This window comes from Engystomops pustulosus, chromosome 3, assembly GCF_040894005.1.
Source record: "Engystomops pustulosus chromosome 3, aEngPut4.maternal, whole genome shotgun sequence".
NCBI lineage: Eukaryota > Metazoa > Chordata > Amphibia > Anura > Leptodactylidae > Engystomops > Engystomops pustulosus.
Window position 1 is genome coordinate 32,176,037 of NC_092413.1, and position 19,266 is coordinate 32,195,302.

General features: G+C 42.2%; 1 long non-coding RNA gene across 1 annotated transcript; it reads right to left on the minus strand.

Annotated features, from left to right (window-relative positions):
* Positions 1 to 8,313: 8,313 nt before the first annotated feature.
* LOC140120441 (uncharacterized) lies at positions 8,314 to 18,613 on the minus strand. The gene is made up of 3 exons (XR_011853792.1): positions 18,481 to 18,613; positions 18,055 to 18,289; positions 8,314 to 8,409 (listed from the first exon to the last, which is right to left on the minus strand). It is a non-coding gene; the product is annotated as an uncharacterized lncRNA (long non-coding RNA).
* Between the last annotated feature and the right edge of the window lie 653 nt (positions 18,614 to 19,266).

A 19,266-nucleotide genomic window follows, 5' to 3' on the forward strand; every position in this document is an offset into this window, starting at 1 on the left:
CCTCTGTAGCTCATACACATAAGCAGCAGCATGGCACAGGGCAGACTAGCTTTTAAAACCTCTGTGAGACTGTGATTTTTTAACTCTCTCACTACCTCTATTTCTACACTTTCGATAGACTATGAACAGAAGCAGTAACCTCATCCTTCAGTAAGCTGAGACTCCAACTTAGGCTCCATCTTACTGAAGACAACATTTCTGATGAACTAAGAGTTATTGAAAGGCGTTGTCAGGGTAGGAAAACATTATTAATGGGGAAGAAAAGTGGAGCAAAATTTAGGATAAAAGAGGCAGGGCCAGCGCCAGCATTGGGCAAGTGCCGGGGCCCAGAGCTGCTAGGGGCCCGCATAAGGCTGTACATAAGGGGAGAAGGGGCTGTATCTGTTGAATCCATAGGGTTAGGTGGGCTTTATATAAAAAGGGCGGCTGTTTGGTGTGATAAACTAGGGATTATTATAGGGAACAGGAGTCTGTCTTAGTTTCTGAATGTTTAATGCCACCATGTAAGTTTACTGCAAAGGGGCCCACTGAGGCTCTGTCACCCAGGGGCCTACTGAAACCTGGAGCCAACCCTGAAAAGAGGGCTTTTTCTATTATAAGATATATCATAAAGTGTTTGTTTCAGTTTTTCTGAATGGTCAGATTTACTCTTATCTTAGCTCAAGATTTAGTTGGAACTAACTTGTATCATGTCTCCCATACATGGCACATATACCTATTTCTTTATAGCTCATCCATGTAAGCAGCAGCATGGCTCTTCAGCTTTTAATTCTGCACAGGGATGAGATAGAACACTTACTAGATAAAACAGATACAGCAACAGTGACCATATCCTTCAGTAAGCTGAGGCTCCATCTTACTGAAGACTACTTTCTGATGAACTAAGAGTGATCGAAAGGTATTAGCAAGAAGGTAAGGCATTGTTAACGGGGAGGAGTAAAGGAGAGGGTAAACGTAGGAGAGCAGAGGGCTTTTTCTATAACAAGTTATATCACAAAGTGTTTGTTTCAGTTTTAAAGTTAATTGCTGGAATAAATATTAAAAAATAAAGTTAAAGTTGCATCTGTCTGAAAAAAAAACAAGTGCTCATAGGCCAACATGGCCATGTTTTCCAGAGTCACAACTCATTTTGAGAAATGTGACTTCATTATCTATAGAGACAATTGGGCTATGATTGAATACTTCCCATCCTGTGGACCAGATCCCGGTCAGTGCTCAGACATACTGGTCACTACTTCAGCTATATCAGTGAGTCAAGTTGTGGCTGGAAGAAGCTGCCATGGCGTTCTAGGTAGAAGAAGGTTGTCACTCCACCAGTCAAAGACATCATCTTAGAGTCACCAGATATATGCATGTTTTGACCTGAAGAACTGTAGGTTTCCTCCCAGAAATGTGTTGTCTATACAACTAAATGCTTTTCCATTAGTCTGCATAACCAGTTCCTGTGAATTAGAACAGCCATCTAAACCCTAACAAATGATACCTAACAACCTTGGCTCAAGGCAAAGTTAACTTTTGTCAGTACCCCAGAATCTAGGACACATGTAGTAGTGGTCCTTCCACTCCAGCTACTGCCTAAACAATCAGTGGAAACAAAAGTTGGTCTCCTGCTTGCTCCAGTGGTCCAAGACTTGTGACAATGTTTTGCCTTTGATAAGATCTGGAGTTTCCAGGTAATGGTGAAACATATTGAAATGATAAATGAACCTGTTTTCCAGCTTGTAATATACCTGGTTTTCTAGCCAAAAAGGTTGTAGATACCATCACATCTAAGCAGGTGCCTCCATCTAGATTCCAGTTTTTACATGCATATAGAGCAGCATAATAGATTAATGATTTTTAACATTATGATTCATTAGATATTAATAATTAAAGGTTGTGGAGAACTAGCCCTATGGTGAAACTAGTCCCATGGAAACTTCCATTCTCTGCCGATACGAATATATTATACCATCAACAACCCTCAAAGAAAATATTGTGGTAAACACATCCACGAGAACAATATTAAGTAATAATATCTTGCATATTTCATGGACTATCACATTGCACAACGAGCACATGAATTTCCTCCTGATGATATCAACACCTTTGGCTTCCGTCATGTAGCACGTTAATTAATTAATTAATTGATGCAGGTTGTAAAATGACAAAGACGTAGATGTGCTGGCTTCTCGCCGACTCATTACACCTTCGTACTAGGACACTGACTCTTCCCAAATAGTCGGGGAAATCTGCTGCAATGTGCTCAGTGGCTTCAGTCCCACCGAGATCATGACTTTCAGTCTTTACAGGCAGTCCCCTACTTAAGAACACCCGACTTACAGACGACCCCTAGTAACAGATGGACCCCTCTGCCCCCCATGACCTCTGGTAAAGCTCTCTTGATGCTTTACTATAGTCCCAGACTGCAATGATCAGCTGTAAGGTGTCTGTTATGAAGATTTTTTGATAATCCTTGGCCCCATTACAGCAAAAAAATTTGAAATTCTAATTGTCACTGGGGCAAAAAAAAAAAAACTTCAATTATAAAATATACAGTTTCGACTTACATACAAATTCAACTTAAGAACAAACCTCTATCTTGTACGTAACCTGGGGACTGCCTGTATATAGAAGTTAATAATAAAGGTTTTTCATGGATGTTCTGGTGGTCCTGGGCCCTGATCCAATAATAAGAGCTTCCACCTTTTACTAAACTAAGTAAACTGAGTATTTTACTGTACTTTAGTCCTAGTCTACAATGAGCAGCTGTAACAGGTATCACAGGTGTCTGTAATGAAGCTTTATTGTTAATCCTCGTTCTTATGACAACCCAACATTTTTAAAATCCAATTGTCACAGAGACCAAAAGAATTCTGGCTGAGGTTACAATTAACAAATCCGACTTACATACAAATTCAACTTAAGAACAAACCTACAGAACCAATCTTCTGAGTAACCCAAAGACTGCCTGTATTATAATATTCTGATCAAACCAATACAGGCTGCAACTTACATAGGAGCTGGACAGATGTGTCCTATCCTACATGTACTTCTTACCTGGACATAGATAACCAGCTTTTCGATATAATGATGTTTCCATGTACAGTGTTGCGGCGAGTGACTGTTCAAAAGTTTTGTTAAGATGTTTTAATATAGTATTGAAATGGTTTCATAAGAACGTACAGTCCGTAATGTGAACATGTCATCTGGAATGTATTGTCTATGCTATGATGATTTTAAAAATGCTGTTGTCAGGATTCTGAATCATTTCAGTACTTTATAAAACTTTATTTCACATTACTTAGTTTGCTGCCAGCAGTGTGTGGTGAGTCCACGGGGATGGAGAAGCTGCAGCCTGTGTCTCTACTCCTCCACCCTCATCTAGCTCCCTCTCCCTTCTTCACTTCTGGTCATTGAGCACTGAGCAGGTAATGTGCCTAATCACTAGCTATGGTTGTAATTGGCCAGGGGGACAGCCTGGCCAATCGTAGCCATGGCTAGTTTTTAGGGGCACTAATCTTCCGTATTTGCTGCTCGGCAGCCAATCCACCAATATTTCGGGTTTGGGAGGTTCCAATTGTCTATTCTAAGATGATTTAAAGAATTTGCCTTTGTCAGCATTCGGAATCATTTCAGTACTTTATAAAACTTTATTACACATTACTTGGTTCCCTGACAGCAGCATGTGGGGAGTGCACGAGGGATGGAGCAGCTGCAGCCTGTGTCTCAGTCTCTACTCCTCCACACTCATCCATTTCCCTCCACCCTCTCCACTTCTGGTCATTGAGCACTGAGCAGGCAATGACTAATTTGACGTATTGGCTGCTCAGTACCCAATCCGCCAATATGTCAGGGTTGGGAGGAGCACCCCTAAATGCTGAACCCAAACCTTCTCTTCAGAAATTTTAGACACATTTTTTTTTTGTCCCAGTGACAATTGGATTTTCAAAATTTTTAGCTGTAATGAGAAGAAGGATTATCAAAAAAACTTCATTACAGACACCTTACAGCTGATCATTACAGCCTGGGAATAAATGAAAGCATCCAAAGAGCTTCACAGTCTGTAAGTCGGTTGTCCTTAAGTAGGGGACCACCTTTGTATTTGTGATGCAGACATAATGATAAAATGCAAAGGTCAAAAACCTTTATTCTGTGTAACAGTAGACCACTTGTCAATAAAAAACACAGAAAGCTTTTCTCCTAAAGCACAATTATTTTCAAGTATTTAGCCAAGTGGGTGTTACTTTTCTTGTGATTTGTTGACCCTATTCTTCGGCATTGTACAATAAGTGCTGAAAGTATCAGACAGTAAAACATATTCCCTACTGGTAATATCCACTCTTTAACCATTCACAAGAAGAAACTGCACAACTAAGGGAAGCTGTCTTTAACATACTGGGGCAAATTTACTTACCCGGTCCATTCGCGATCCAGCGGCGCGTTCTCTGCGCTGGATTCGGGTCCGGCTGGGATTCATTAAGATAGTTCCTCCGCCATCCACCAGGTGGCGCTGCTGCGCTGATAAGCATCGAAACGCGCTGGAGTTCACCGAGCCGGGCTGAGTGAAGGTAAGTGCAAGCTCCGTGACAGATTTATTTTTTTTAAATGCGGCGGTTTTTCTGAATCCGTCGGGTTTTCGTTTGGCCACGCCCCCAGATTTCCGTTGCGTGCATGCCAGCGCCGATGCGCCACAATCCGATCGCTTGCGCCAAAATCCCGGGGCATTTCAGGGGAAATCGGCGCAAATCGGAAATATTCGGGTAACACGTCGGGAAACCGCGAATCGGGCCCTTAGTAAATGACCCCCACTGTTTCATTACATCAAAACCCGTGTACGTAGAAGAAGCATTTTTTTTATACATTACAAAATATTCCTAGAAATATAAATGGATAGATAAAAAAACATGCATTATTCAAGTATGCAAATGTAATGAGAGTGCAAAATAATAGCTGTAAGTTGATTTTACGCATGACTAGAGACTGTAGATCCTGATTATGAAGAAATGTTGAACTTTTGCTGCTTTCCATCCATTCAGAAAATAATAGATTGGACTGATTAGTTCTTGTTATAATAAGATTTATAGAGGGCATGCTTCATTTGCTGAATATCATTATCAAAGACAAATAGTGCATAAAATAGCAAAATACAGAATCACATGAGAGGTTACTGGAGCTTTGTTGTTAGTGTAAAGCAGGGGTGCAAGACCTTTTTTGGCCCGAGGACCCCATTGTCACACTATTCAACTTGAAGGGACCGCACATGTGTATCATTAATAAAAAAAACGCCAACTCCTATACTAAGGCACAAAATATCATCCAAGAAATACTACAACTCCATTAAAGTATGAAATATCCCCAACAAACACCATACAATACTGCAACAACCAATACATATATATACCGTATATACTCGAGTATAAGCCGACCCAAGTCGAGGCCCCTAATTTTACCACAAAAACTTGGGAAAACCGATTGATTCTAGTATAAGGCCGAAGGTGGGAAATGCATTGGTCACAGCCTCCCCAGTATATAGCCTGCCGGACCCTGTCCCATAGTATATAGCCAGCACTTGCCCCCCAGTATATAGCCTGCCAGCCCATATCCCCCAGTATATAGCCTGCCCCCTGACCCAATATATAGCCAGCCCCCTGCCCCAGTATATAGCCAGCAGTGGGAGAAGCCAGAAAAGTGAGTTTTGATTTTTTTACTCGAGTATAAGCCGAGTTTGGGGTTTCAGCACATTTTTGTGTGCTGAAAAACTAGGCTTATACTCGAGTATATATGGTAATAATAGTCATGGTCGGGATGGGGTGCCTGGGTTCTACCAGTGAAATTGATTCGGGGAGCCCACCCTACTGTTACACAGAAACATCAGGGAGTCAGGGATCAGGAAATTTCTAGGCACTGGAGGAGGGAACCAATGAAATAAAAAAGAATACAGGACTACTTTTCTCCTTCCATCTCTTCAAGTGCACAGCTCTTGGTCTGGAATCTAAAGCTACAGTGAAGTTATGTTGGGTATGGTATAATAATTACCCTGCTGGTGGCTGGGCTGTGGTTAGGGATGTAAGTGTCAGCACCAATATTACCATTGAACAACTGGAAAGATAACTGATGAAAAGAACTCCACACTCCTGGAGTTGTTGCATCACATACAGAAGCGACACATGCAGGATATTGGGGCGCACGATCTACATGGCACAGTGCATCATTGTCGGACAGTCCGGATCGGGGATCGTGACTCGGATGGGTAAGTAAATGTGCCCCGTTATGCATATAACACTACATATGCCAAGAGTTGTCTTACAATCTCAATTGTTAGTCAGAGACTACAGTAGCGATCAGACACAGGTAGAAGTGAGATCTAGTAGCTCACAGAGGACATGTCTTCTTCTTTGGTGAAAAACTGCATAAAGACTTTTCCTTGTTGTTACTTACTGCTGCATTTTTTTTCACCAGCAATCTACGAACTGCACATCTCCACACTGTGCAACTAAAAATACCACAGTCACTTGCAATGTAGTCATGTTGTGCTCCATACATATATCAAAAATGAAACTGCGACCACTAAATATATCATAACATATACTATAACCCCTGAACAAATAATACTGTACCATAATTGAGGGGCACAACATGATTTACCTATTAATAATTATATACCGTATATATATAACCCTGTGACAGGCATCGCCTCTGGACAATGGGCGCATGAGAGTTGGTAAGTACTGATGCAGCACAAGTTCACATGACTTAAAGTGAGTTAAATCATTTAGTTTTCACATAAAATGGACAGTTCCTTCTATTCACTTACACTAACAGGTAACAGATTAAGGCACTTATGGTATTTAGTGCTACATTTTTAAAAGTTGTTTTTAAACACGGGGCAACCCCTTTAATTACTTTGCCTATATAATGCCTCCTGAGCCCTTACTAAATATTTTATTTTAAATTTAACCTCCTTCTATGGAGTATTCTTCCTATATAATGCTCTTTCTAATGAATTAAGCTATACATTATGACTTCTTCATGTATTCTTTTTTATAGTCAGTGTCCTCTAATACATAGTTTCCCTCCAATCCATAGTATAAAACATTCCTGTTTTTATATATACTTCCATTGACTGCTTTCGCTTCAGCAATAGTACCGTGTGGCCGGGGCTGTCAGCATTATGTACTATTAACGTAACTGGAAGGGGTCTCTGACAGGGACAGAGGCCCCTGAGCCGGGTGTTGGAACCATCCGGTAATTGCACAGATTTACCAGTGGATAAGTTCAAGTCTGATAATAATAATAATAATAATAATACAGACCCAGACCAGATCATTAATAATAATATGTAAGCAGGAAGAGAGAAAGAACAATATAAACCTAATACAAGACTTTAGACAGATAATAAATAACAAAGACCCCAAAACAAAAAATGAATTACAATGTAGACCTCAGACCAAACAATGAATCTTAAAGGGAACCTACCACCACATATTTACCTATAAAGGTAGATAGGTTGGTAGGTGGACCTTTTAAGGGCTAATCCTCACGTACCTGATATCTTTAGCAAACTTTTATTCAGTATATATGTAAATTTCTATACGCGGCTACTGGGCCGTGGAGTAGCCGGAGCTGAGGCCACACGTCATGGCTACTCCACGCCCCGGTAGCCTTTTTGTTCCGCTTACCAAAAACCTCGTCAGATGATTCTTAAGTCTGCGCATGCGCAGAACAGCGGGCCTGCGGCTGCGTGGTCATTGATCCGAACCTGGAGCCACTGTGCATGCGCAGACGGCAGCATCATCGGATGAGAGCTACGACGAGCGGCGCGCCGTAGATTTTGGTTGGCGGAAAAAGAAGGCTACCGCGTAGCCGCGTACGGATATTTACATATATACTGAATAAAAGTTTGCTAAAGATTGCAGGGATGTGAGGATTAGCCCTTAAAAGGGCTATCCTCACGTCCTATAGGTCCACCTACCACCCTATCTACCTTTATAGGTAGATATGTAGTGGTAGGTTCCCTTTAATGTTGATACCCCCACTCCAAATGAAACAATTAATCATTTTGACACCAAACCGGATAATTACTATTAATAAAGACCCTGGACCATGCAATAGTAATGAAGACCAGATAGCGGGAAAAAAAAGACCCCAAGGCATAAAAAAATAATAATGCAGACCCCATATTACACAAAAATTAATAACACCCTTAGTGCAGAATAGGAATAACAATGGAGGCCACTAATTAGATGAAAAAGTAGTAATGGAGATTCCTAGAGAAGACATGAAATAATGATACCAGACAAGACAATATAATACAAATTTCAGTCATGGCTCTTCTTCTTCTTCCCGCTCCATGCTGGATATCCTCGTAATGCTCCGTGCGCCAGGCTGCTCAGGGTCCCATTGGTGTGGCCTCCACAGATTTATAACCTTATGAATAGATGATAAATGTCAATTGTGGTAAAACCCTTTTAATGTCTGGACATAAAATAAAATACTACATCAGCACTTGATCTTATGTTATAGCATACACCTAACCTTCAACAGACATTGCAAAATTCAGCAATACGATACGTGTGCCCGAAAACTGTTCCTGTCTTTACATGCCTTGTGTTTTGGACTGGATTTTTTTTTCTCTCAGGCTGTAGTACTCAGAGCTGATCTGTGGAGACTGGATTTTATGCTGTCGCTCATATGCATGATAAAGTGGAAGAGAATCTACTCCACAGCCCAGAAGTATCAGTCAGTTTGGGAGTTATTACAGATAGAAAAACAACTAGAAATATTGTCGAAACCCTCTGTAAAGATTGTGGCTGCAGATTTCTGAGCTTGTTTTACACACTCAGGGTTTCTCTGCTGGAGCTGTGATTGACAGATGGTTTGCAAATGAATGGCTGAGCCAATCTTAAATATCCAATCCTCAGTTTACTTAGGGCTGGTTATACTTTCTCCTGTGAGTTGTAGTTCTACTATCTAATTGTGTTTTGCTAACCTAAAACCTGTTCTGGATCCTTCCTGATCCAGAACCTAACACCCAAGTCTCATACAGAACCCTGAATCTGTACTTGAGCTTGGAACCTGCCTGATCCATAATCTTGAACCCCCCAACCTGATCCAGAACCCTGTATGGGGCCTTTTACCTGTACCCTGTACCCCAGTTTGATCTGAAAACCCAAACCTGTATCCTATCTCATCCAGAACCTTGAATTGCAACCTGATCTGAAACCCCAAACCTATATCTGAGCTTGTATCCTGCCTGATCTGAAACCCTGAACCCCAGCCTGATCCGGGAACCCCAAACCTGTACCTGAGCCTAGATTGTGAACCTTCAACCCCTACTTGATGCAAGACTTTGAACTACTGATCCAAAACCTATTCATCCTACTTCTTTTCTGGGCACAGTTGTCGAACAGTACAGTAGTCCGTTACCACGAAGGTTTTTGAGGAAATTGAGGTTGTGAGTGAGTGCAGAGCCTGCACCCCTTTCTCTCCATTCACATATATGGAGATTTTATTTCATAAGCTGTAATACAAAGTTTGTTTTATACTGTATGTTTTTTAAAAAGCTACAAGTTTTTTAAACTCTTCTGGTTGTATCCCAAGAGCTCCAACATGTCTCCCTCCACATTCTCATAAACAGTCTCATCTATGTCTACAACAGGAGCCAACCTTCTTTGCAATAGGACAAAAATGTTGATAACCACCCCTTCTTTGGTTTAACAATGCCCTCCAGTTGAAAATGGAACAGATAAGGGTGAAATTACTAAAGATGATAAATGTGTTCATGGTGGCAATGGGCTCCTATTCCTAATGGGGCCTTGTTGTATAATGGTTTAATTGCCCCTGAAAAACATTAAGTTTCTCACCTGGACATTCACATTTAATTTAATTCATCTGTCATATATATATATATATATATATATATATATATATATATATACATTTCTTTAATTGGATGTTATTAAAAAATGTACCTGTGTAAAGATAGTTTACCATAAATGTAGCCATATGGTCCCCTAGAAATGAGATTGTTGTCCTTAGATACCACCACCTCTTCTGGAGTGATTGCACAAATGAACTAATTATTTTGCATATGAAATGTCTAGGAGTTACTGCATGTCCTTCAGCCGTCCTGTGGTAATGAAAGCCAGGAGGTCAGAGACACGCTTGGCCACTGCTGCCAAAGTATGGTGGTGGTCGTATCCAAGGACTACTATCTGGTTTCTAATGAACAACATAGATAAATTTATGGGAAATTATCTTCACACAGCTAATTTCTTCACATCCAATTGAAGAAATGTATCTCTATGGCAGATGAGTAAAATTAAATGTGAAAGTCCAGATGGGAATAATCCTTTAAGTCTCATTTACATCCAAATGTAACTGAATGTTTCAATGTGATCATATACTGTGGTCTTTTTTAAGACTCCTGCAGTGATATACTGTACTTATTAAAGAGGCCGGACACGCAGATGTTTTCGGTCTATGTTGGCAAGGGACCAAACACTGTTCCGCCTCTCTCATTTGCCATAGTGGCTAGCTATCAATGAAGGGAACCCACATAAGTTCCAACTTTAAAGTTGGGAAAATAATACCCAGTATGAACAAGTACCAGCTCTAAACTGGGTGGGCTATCCACTTTGGGATGGGATTTTTCCAAGCATGCATTTGTAGGAACAGTCGACAAGTAAGGACTTCACTACATACAGATTAACAGCTAATATACATAAGCCACGGGGACTTACTGTATAGACCCTCAATGCAAACTTTCCATGCATTACAGACTCATTTAGACCAGTATGTATATTTGCAATTATGGAAGGTGATACAGTATTATTTTACCTATTAAATGAGAAATGTGAGATTTATAAGCTCCTGCATGCACTCAATATGTAAATTAGCGGTATGATGTTATCTCTCTTAGTGGAAATCATAGAACAAGGCCGGGTGCCTGAGTCTTATTGAAGTGTAGCAGGCAGCAGGTAACATAATGCTTTTATATAGCTTTTCAACAGGGATACATTGAAGTGAAGCGAAGGCAATGATCTTCTTACATAATAGCCCAGCTGTGATTTTAATGGGTGAAGGACTCGGAGACTATTACTGAAGTATCCCGCCAGTAATATTAACAATCAGCCAGCTGTTTCCCTTGAAAATGCCCCACTAAACCATTAAATTACAAAGAGAGGGTTCTTATTTTTCTGCGTGATATATATCTATATATACTTATTCATTTCTACACTAATATATGTAATGCACAAGTCTGAGCCACCCACTCACCAAACATGAAGAGAAGAAAGGAGGAACAAAAACTCATAAATACTGAAGTTTTGGCTGCACTTTGTATAATATATAAAAAGCACCTTATTGGAAGTTACTATCAGTTGAAGATGGACAGCAAGATGGGTTTTTATCACATCTGTTTGACGGATTGGCACACTCCGGATTGGTACAATGGGAAGGTTAGGCTAGGTGAGGCCTAGGCCTAGGGCCCTATCCTGCTACCTGCATTGGGGCCCACAGAAAGGGAGTACTGGGCTGCATTACTAAAGGGTTGGGTGCTGGGCTACATTACTAAGGGGGAAGCGGGCAACCAGAGCGACAGATTGAGGTAAGTATAAGTGTTGTGGCAATTTGGGACACAGAACCACAGTCCATAAGTACTTGTGGAGGGTTTATTGCTCCAAATAGCCCTTACATGTAACAGTTGTTGCCAGGGGTGTTGCTAGGGTCGCAGAAGGGAGCAGAAGGGCGCAGAAGGGCCCCAATGCATATGTAACAAAATTTTCAGTAGTATTCACTCATGTACATAACCTACTTCACATGTGGTTGTGCTAATAACAACTGTACATAACATATACAGCTACAGAAAACACAGAAGAAATCCCTACCTTTTACATCTACCACAAGGTGACGTGTCCTTTCACTCTATCTTCTCCATTAGGCCCGGCATCACCAGGTCTCCTCTTCAGCCACATGTCCTCCCTGTGAAGTTCACCACTCAGACATCTTATGTTCTTTATTGTCCTTACATCTTGGTCCCCAAACAGTGTTATCCTGCTGCTACCCCTAACACTTTCTCTCCTTCAGTATAAGGCCCCTTTCGCACACACATGTATGCTTTGCCAGGACTGCTGGAGGGGGGTGAGGGCTCCTCAATCCTTCCCTGTCCATAAGAAGCCATGCAGCCTGGCCTTTATTACTGGAAAGATTTGTTTTCCAGCGGCGGCATGGTGACACAAAAGTGTCCTCACCATTCTGGACAATGCTATTGCCACCAGTAATGTCCCCCTCAGCCCCTTGTAAGGTCCCCCACAGACCCCCCAGTGTCCTCCACAGCCCCAACTAAACAGTTCCCCTCAGCCACAAGTAAAGCCCCCGGCCACAAAGGAGGTCCCCCACAGCTCCCATGTCCTCTAGCCCCCTGTAATGTCCCCCACAGCCCACTGTAATGCCCCCTGAAATGTCCCCTAAAGCCCCCTATAATATCCCCCACAGCCCCCTGTAAGGTTGCCCGCAGCCACCTGAAAGGTTCTCTGCAGACTACTGTAAGGTCCCCTGCAGCCCCTTGTAATGTTCCCCTCAGCCCCCTGCAATGTCCCCCACAGCCCCCTCTAAAAAGTTCCCCCCAGCCATAAGTAATGTCCTCCTAAGTCCCCCATGTCCTCATAGCCCTCCTTTAATGCCCCCAGCGTCAAGTAATGTACCCCACAGCCCCCCCCCCCCCCAAAAAAAAATCCCTGTAATGATATCTGCAGCCCCCATGTTCTCATAGGCCCCAGTAATTCCTCCGGCTGCAAGTAATGTCCCCCACAGCCCCCCTTCCCAGGTCCTCTTAGCCTCCTGTAATGGTCGCCACAGTGGTCGCCACAGTCTCCTCAATGTGCCCTCTCCCCCTCCACTGTATCATTAAAAAAAACAAACATACTCACCCAAGTCTTCTCTCTCTCTTCCATCTGTCTTCTCGCAGCACTGAGGTGTGGTGACGTCATCACCTGGCGTCTCCTGCTCCCGGCAGCCGTAGTGAGCTGCTTGCAGCAGGAGACGCTGTGAGATCGCGTCTCCTGCTCCCTGTAGTGGAGAACGGAGCCGGCGGCTCTGTTCTCCACTACAGTGCTGAGGAAATGCGACTGGACACCGGGACATTTGGGGCACGGGCCCCGGATATTTTGACCTAGCGACGCCCCTGGTTGTTGTACAGGCTCAGAAAACATGGCTGATGTACTGTACTGTCAGGTATTGCAGTCTTGGTATGGTACTGATAGTTCTGTAGTGCCCATTAGACAGTAGAGTGAGAGATTAGCATTAGGGTACCAAAACTTACACTTTAGAAAAAATCAGTGGAGCAACATTTTTAAAAAATTAGATGAAGGTAGTGAGGAGTCCTCCTTAACACTTTTATTTTATTTTTTTAGCTCTTCCTCTACAACAGCTCAATCCCAATCTTCTTTTGGAAATTGGGTCATATCGATCAGTGGTTTCATCTTCCTTATGAAAAAAAAAGATCAGCAAAGTGCTCCACTGTTTAATGCAAATACATTATTAATAATAGCTTTTTGTTGATGAATTGGCCGTATGTTACTCATCGATGAAAAATCATAAATCTCTTGCGAAATCAATATGTATTTTCGAATGACTACCTCCTTTCCAACCGGTCAGTTCCTTGATGCAGTCCACATTGCCAGCTTATCCCACTGGATTTGTCTGGATCACACTTTTGGTATTGTACTAGGCAGACCATACTAAGTAATACAAGGAACAGGGCTACAGTGTCCCCAGAGTAGTAAAAACCAGAGTGGTCTGAATTGTGCAATATATGTGAGTGTGATCATGATATTGGATGTAGGCATGTATTTAGGAGCTGTGGGACCAGACCAGAGATGTGTACTGTACAGGCCCAGTTCCATGTAATAATGGTGGGCGCTTGTCTTCTTGTGCTCTGTGCATTGGTCTAAGACCTGTTGAACAGGAATTATGATTACTGCAGCCAGGACACACAAGGGCCACGTGCAACACATACGGTATTAAATAAATAATTGCAAGCCGTTTGCACTAGAAAGAACACACAGGAGCTAATTTACTAAGGGTCCGGAGATCGCACTTTTGTTGGATTTTCATAATTTTCTGGATTTGCGCCGCTGGGACAGGTATTTAACTGGGGACTGTGTCGCACGTGATCGGATTTTGGCGCAGAAGCTTGATTTAATGCAACAGAAATCAGGGGTGGGGGGCTGGTCCATTGGTCGATCAGACTCATTCGGACTGAGCCCAGGATTTAAGATTCAATTTGTGTTGCAAGACAATGCACGTACATACACCAAGAAGAAGAAGGTTAACTCGGACCTGAGCAGGGAAGCAAAAATGCAGGAAATCGGGCGCACGATCATAGTGAATCACGGCAGAGGGCATTAACGTCACATAATGCACTTTCGTGAACTCCGCAGGAACGGGTAAGTAAATGTGCCCCACAAAGTCTGACAGAAAGCTGGTGCACCTGTGCCCCAGTGTTGTCAAAGTACAGGGATAATGCACAGAGTGATGTTACATTATAGGGATAATCCACATATTGATATCACAGTACAGGGCTAAACCACACAGTGATGTCACAATACATGGATAATACCCCCAGTGATGTCACAGTACAGGGATAATACACACAGTGTGCAGAGTGCGCCAGATCCATCAAAACTGGCGCATGGTCCTCATGAATCTGCGTCCCCTGCACTGCTTCGGAAGTGTATACTATTTTTTTTTCTGGTGCTATGATCACATAGAGGAAAGTTGTGCAAATCAACTCCTGTTTTTTTATTAGAACGTGAACAGCACGCAATGGCCTAACATCAGTAGCAGGATCAGCAGGCTGGACAGCAGGAAGGATTGCTCACAGCCTGGTAGTAGCTTCAGGCTGGGCTGGGTAAGATGGAACCGAGTCCGAGCTGTGGACCTCTGCTCTAGCCTAGTCTCCTGACTGGCTATAGGTGTCAGGCAGGCGGCCTGAGACACCTCTGCTAGTGTAACACTGCCTTGTGCTGCACTCTTCTCTGCCTACTCCAATTGAACACTGACACTGACACTGAACACTGACTGACTCAGACCAAGGACCGTGTAACTTGAGGGGGTGCAGAGGATGCGTCGCAAACGGCCCAAGAGACTTTGGCGGCCCATAAGGTCTCACTTTCCCAAATGAGAAGACTAGTAGTATGAACAGACTTTGCACTGGGGCCCATCAACGTCAGGTTACGCCATTGTCAAGGACATGTTGGGTCTTCCCTGTGCTACCGCCCATAAAGGGCTTTATATAGTGAGGTAGCAAAACTCTCCAATCAGCTTCCAGCTTGCTTTACAATAACAAAACAGCATATCATTGGTTACAGACTATGGATATGTTAACTCTTGCCCTCCTGGGCAGTGGTTCCAGCTCCAATTACAAAGTTCCCCACTTTCGGAGATCTCCAAGCGAGGTGGCCAGTCTCCCTAGGCAGCTCCTAATATGGCGCTATTCGCAACAACTACCCACTCTTTGCATCGGCAGGGTTGTTGCAAATACATGTGTAAGCACTTTGCATGTTCCTTTCAGTGCAAAATCAGACAAACATTGGGCCAAGGTGGGCCAATGATGTCACAATCTAGGGATATGCTAAACTGTGACATCACAATAAAGAGAAAACAAAAGAGTAATGTTACAAGCTCGTGATAACCTACTGATGTCACAGGATTTTAGAGGATAGTGACTGTAAAAATCCCAATTTGTCATGATACAGAAAGTATTTACACACTTATGTCACATACTGTTGAATAATAGACCCTGAAGCATTGTACAGTAAAAAAAATATATGTAGGCTAAAAAATATGTTTTTGCAATTGGAGGTTGTGGGTTAAAAGTATAATGTCACAATAGATAGAAAGTTAATAGGAGGATGAGCAGAGAAATTTTGCTGTATTTTCTCTGATGACTGCACAATAAGTTTCCTGCTAATCTCTCTAATCTGTTTTCATATACACTTGATCCGGTGCTTTGCTCCGATGTGTTGGTCTTTCTTGTTAAGTCCTGACTTTGGGTTAATAATTGCAAATCGCTCTGGAATCTGCTGTTGCAGAAACAATTAAGCGGCAGATGCTGGAGAATATCAGATATTTATCCACTCTGTGTGTGTGCTGTGTAAATATGGGAGTAAATCAATGACCTTGTGTTACACATCACCAAACTACTGAATTGATGGAATTAGTTCACTCCCAGTGGGTCCTGCTGTGTCTTTTATGATTATATTTGTCAATGCTTATTTTTTTACACCCACCAGCTAAACTGCATATATCCCTCTTTACAAGTTAGAAGATTTTACCAGTAGGGATTAGCGGACCCACTTAAGTACGTGTTTGTCCAGACCCGAACTTAAAAATCCGGCAGGTTTTACTGGAGGGCATGGTCCTGGTCCTGGTTCGGGAAGTGGAACTTGGACCAGGACAGTGCCCCCCCCCAGTAAAACCTGAAATACTATTTAGTCGATGGAGGATTTTAATTCAATGGTGCAATGTGGTACTGCTCACCATCATTTTAGAGAGGATCGGTGAACTTTGCTGGTGTGGGTTCCCCGAACCCTATCCCAGACTTCAGGTGCGTAACTAGGAAAGACTGGGCCCTATAGCAGACTTCTGAATGGGGCCCCCCTTCCTGTATTAAAATATGCCTATTATGCACTCATATGTATACACACACATATATTTACATAAACATACAGTTCTTCACTCATACACACATTTATACACTCTTACACACAACATATAGAGCATATGCACCCACATATAGTGCCATATACATACGTACAGCATATATAAAAACCATACTCACACAGCATATATACATCACATATATGTTATATACATATTATTATTATTATTATTATTGTACATTGTGCAGCAAAATATGCATATAATGGTGCACATCCTCCATTCTTTAGTGTTAGGTTGGCTGACGGGGCCCCGTGACACTGTGGGCCCCATAGCAGCTGCTACCACTGTAGTTACGCCAGACTTAATTAGAAGTCAGGGTTCAGCTCTGCCTCAAACCCCCTCGCCAGTATCACCCATGGTGCTTGCACTGCTCGTTGGCGTCAACTGTTTCAATGCCACCAGCACAGTCGGCGGCAACATTTGAATTGATCTGGCACATTGATCTGGTGAGGATCTCTGCCCCCTATGATGTCTTTAGGGAGTGCCACCCTCCCTAAAATATGCCAGATCAATTTAAATGTTGAAACCGACTTTTCTGGTGGCATTGAAACAATTGATGTCCACAAGTGTTGGAAGCACCATGGATATTAATAGCGAGGGGGTTTGAGGCTGACCCAAACCCTAACTTCTACCCAAAGTTCGTATGAACTAAAATTTTGCCATTCAGATCTGCTAATCTATTTACAAGTCACAGACAGATCAGGTTACTTAGAGATCTTTGTAAGGGGGAGGGGGCACAAATTAAGTTTCAGGATTTCTGGATTTATTAACCTTTTGTTCATGTAGGGTGAGATAGAAATCTTACTGGACACGTGTCCCCGTGTCCCTCTACTTTCACCTCACTTGTCTCCACCTTTTCCTCCCCTCTTCATAGACATCTCTTGGCACTTGCTTTGTTACAGATGGAATTCAGCAGTGATCTGAAGACTTTTATCCCCCAGCAGGAGGGAAGTCTGGTAAGTAGAGAAAGAAGAACTTATATATTTGCATATATTACAAATTTACTTATGCTATTTATTTCTGAAAACCAAATAAATATTATTATTATTATTGTTATTATAATATGAAAGGGGTATGCCGGGTTGGAAAACCATGACTGCTTGTCATTTTTTTCACTGGTTTTGCATCTCGGCACCAGTTTAGTGACTATGACTACGCTGTAGTACCAAATGTGTCCTGCAGAGAGGTGTGAAGCTGTTTCCAGAAGAAAGCAGTCATGTTTTTTGAATCTTGAATATCCCCTTTAATTCTTTCTACATACATAGTTTTGGATTTCTGGATTTACGGTATTCCTTACTTTCCTATGGGCCACAGCCAATTTATAAAGAATAAATAACTTATACTTACCTTGGTCCAGTGTGTACCCCACGTCGACACGCCAACGTTCAATAAAGAGCTCAACAGAGGCGGGAGCGAGCTGTCAATGTTAGGTCATTGATGGGCTGGTAGACACTGATGATGACGGGATCTCTGTGTTTGCGTTGGTTTCCTCCCACACTCCAAAACATACTGGTAGGTTGATTAGATTGGGGACAGGGACTGATTTGGCAAGTTCTGTGCAGCGCTGCGTAATCTGTGTGCGCTATATAAATAAAGAATTATTATTATTAATATATTCATAACACATCACTTTGTAACAGCCTATTAAAACCTGTCTTATAAAGCTGGAGCATTACAAGGTTATTGGAAGTAACCGAAACAATTAATGTTTGTGACAATAAAGTAAAAGTGAATCTCCACATTGATTGAATGTTATATAGAAAGTTTCCGTACGGTTAATGGTCTTCCTCTAGAGCCGGCTTCTTTCTTGGCAGCCTCATTGCCTCTTTGTCAGCACATTCTGAACGCTTTGTTCATGGCCTGATGTCTCCAGATCTGTATAAATTGTCGTCAATCACAGTAAGAGCCTGAAATTTATATAACATGTTTGCTATAACTTGTCTGCTTTGATTATAGCAAATTTACATTTTTGTCAACTAGACTGTACAGGGTATTCTGTGCTCTAAAACTTGATTAAAGGGATTGCACCGAGTTGTGTAGAACACAATGCTTAGCCATGCACTGCCCTCTCATAGCCAGTGAGTGGGAGTGCTGGAGATAGCTGAGCGTTGTACTCAGCAATTTCTGACACTCCCAAACAGAGTGGTAGTACACAATCCATCAATTAGTGGGAGTGGGACTAGCGTTCCCGTGATTGGTGGGTGTCCCAGTGATCAGACCCACAGTGACCAGAATATTATCCCCTATCCACAAGATAACCAGGGACGTAACTACAGTGGTAGCAGCCATAGCATACAAATATGTAATATATATATGCTGTATGTTTGTGTATCTGTGATGTGTATATGTTGTATATGTGTGTGTGTATCTCTGATGTGTATATGCTGTATATGTGTGCATATGTGTACAGGGGTGTAAAAATGTGTTTAAGAGTGTCTAACTAATTTCCATCCGACTAGTTCCGATTTGCGCCACATTCAACAGGGGTTTTTGGCGCATGCAATCGGATTTTGGCGCAATCGCAACGACTTTCATGCAACACAAATCGGGGGGCGTGGC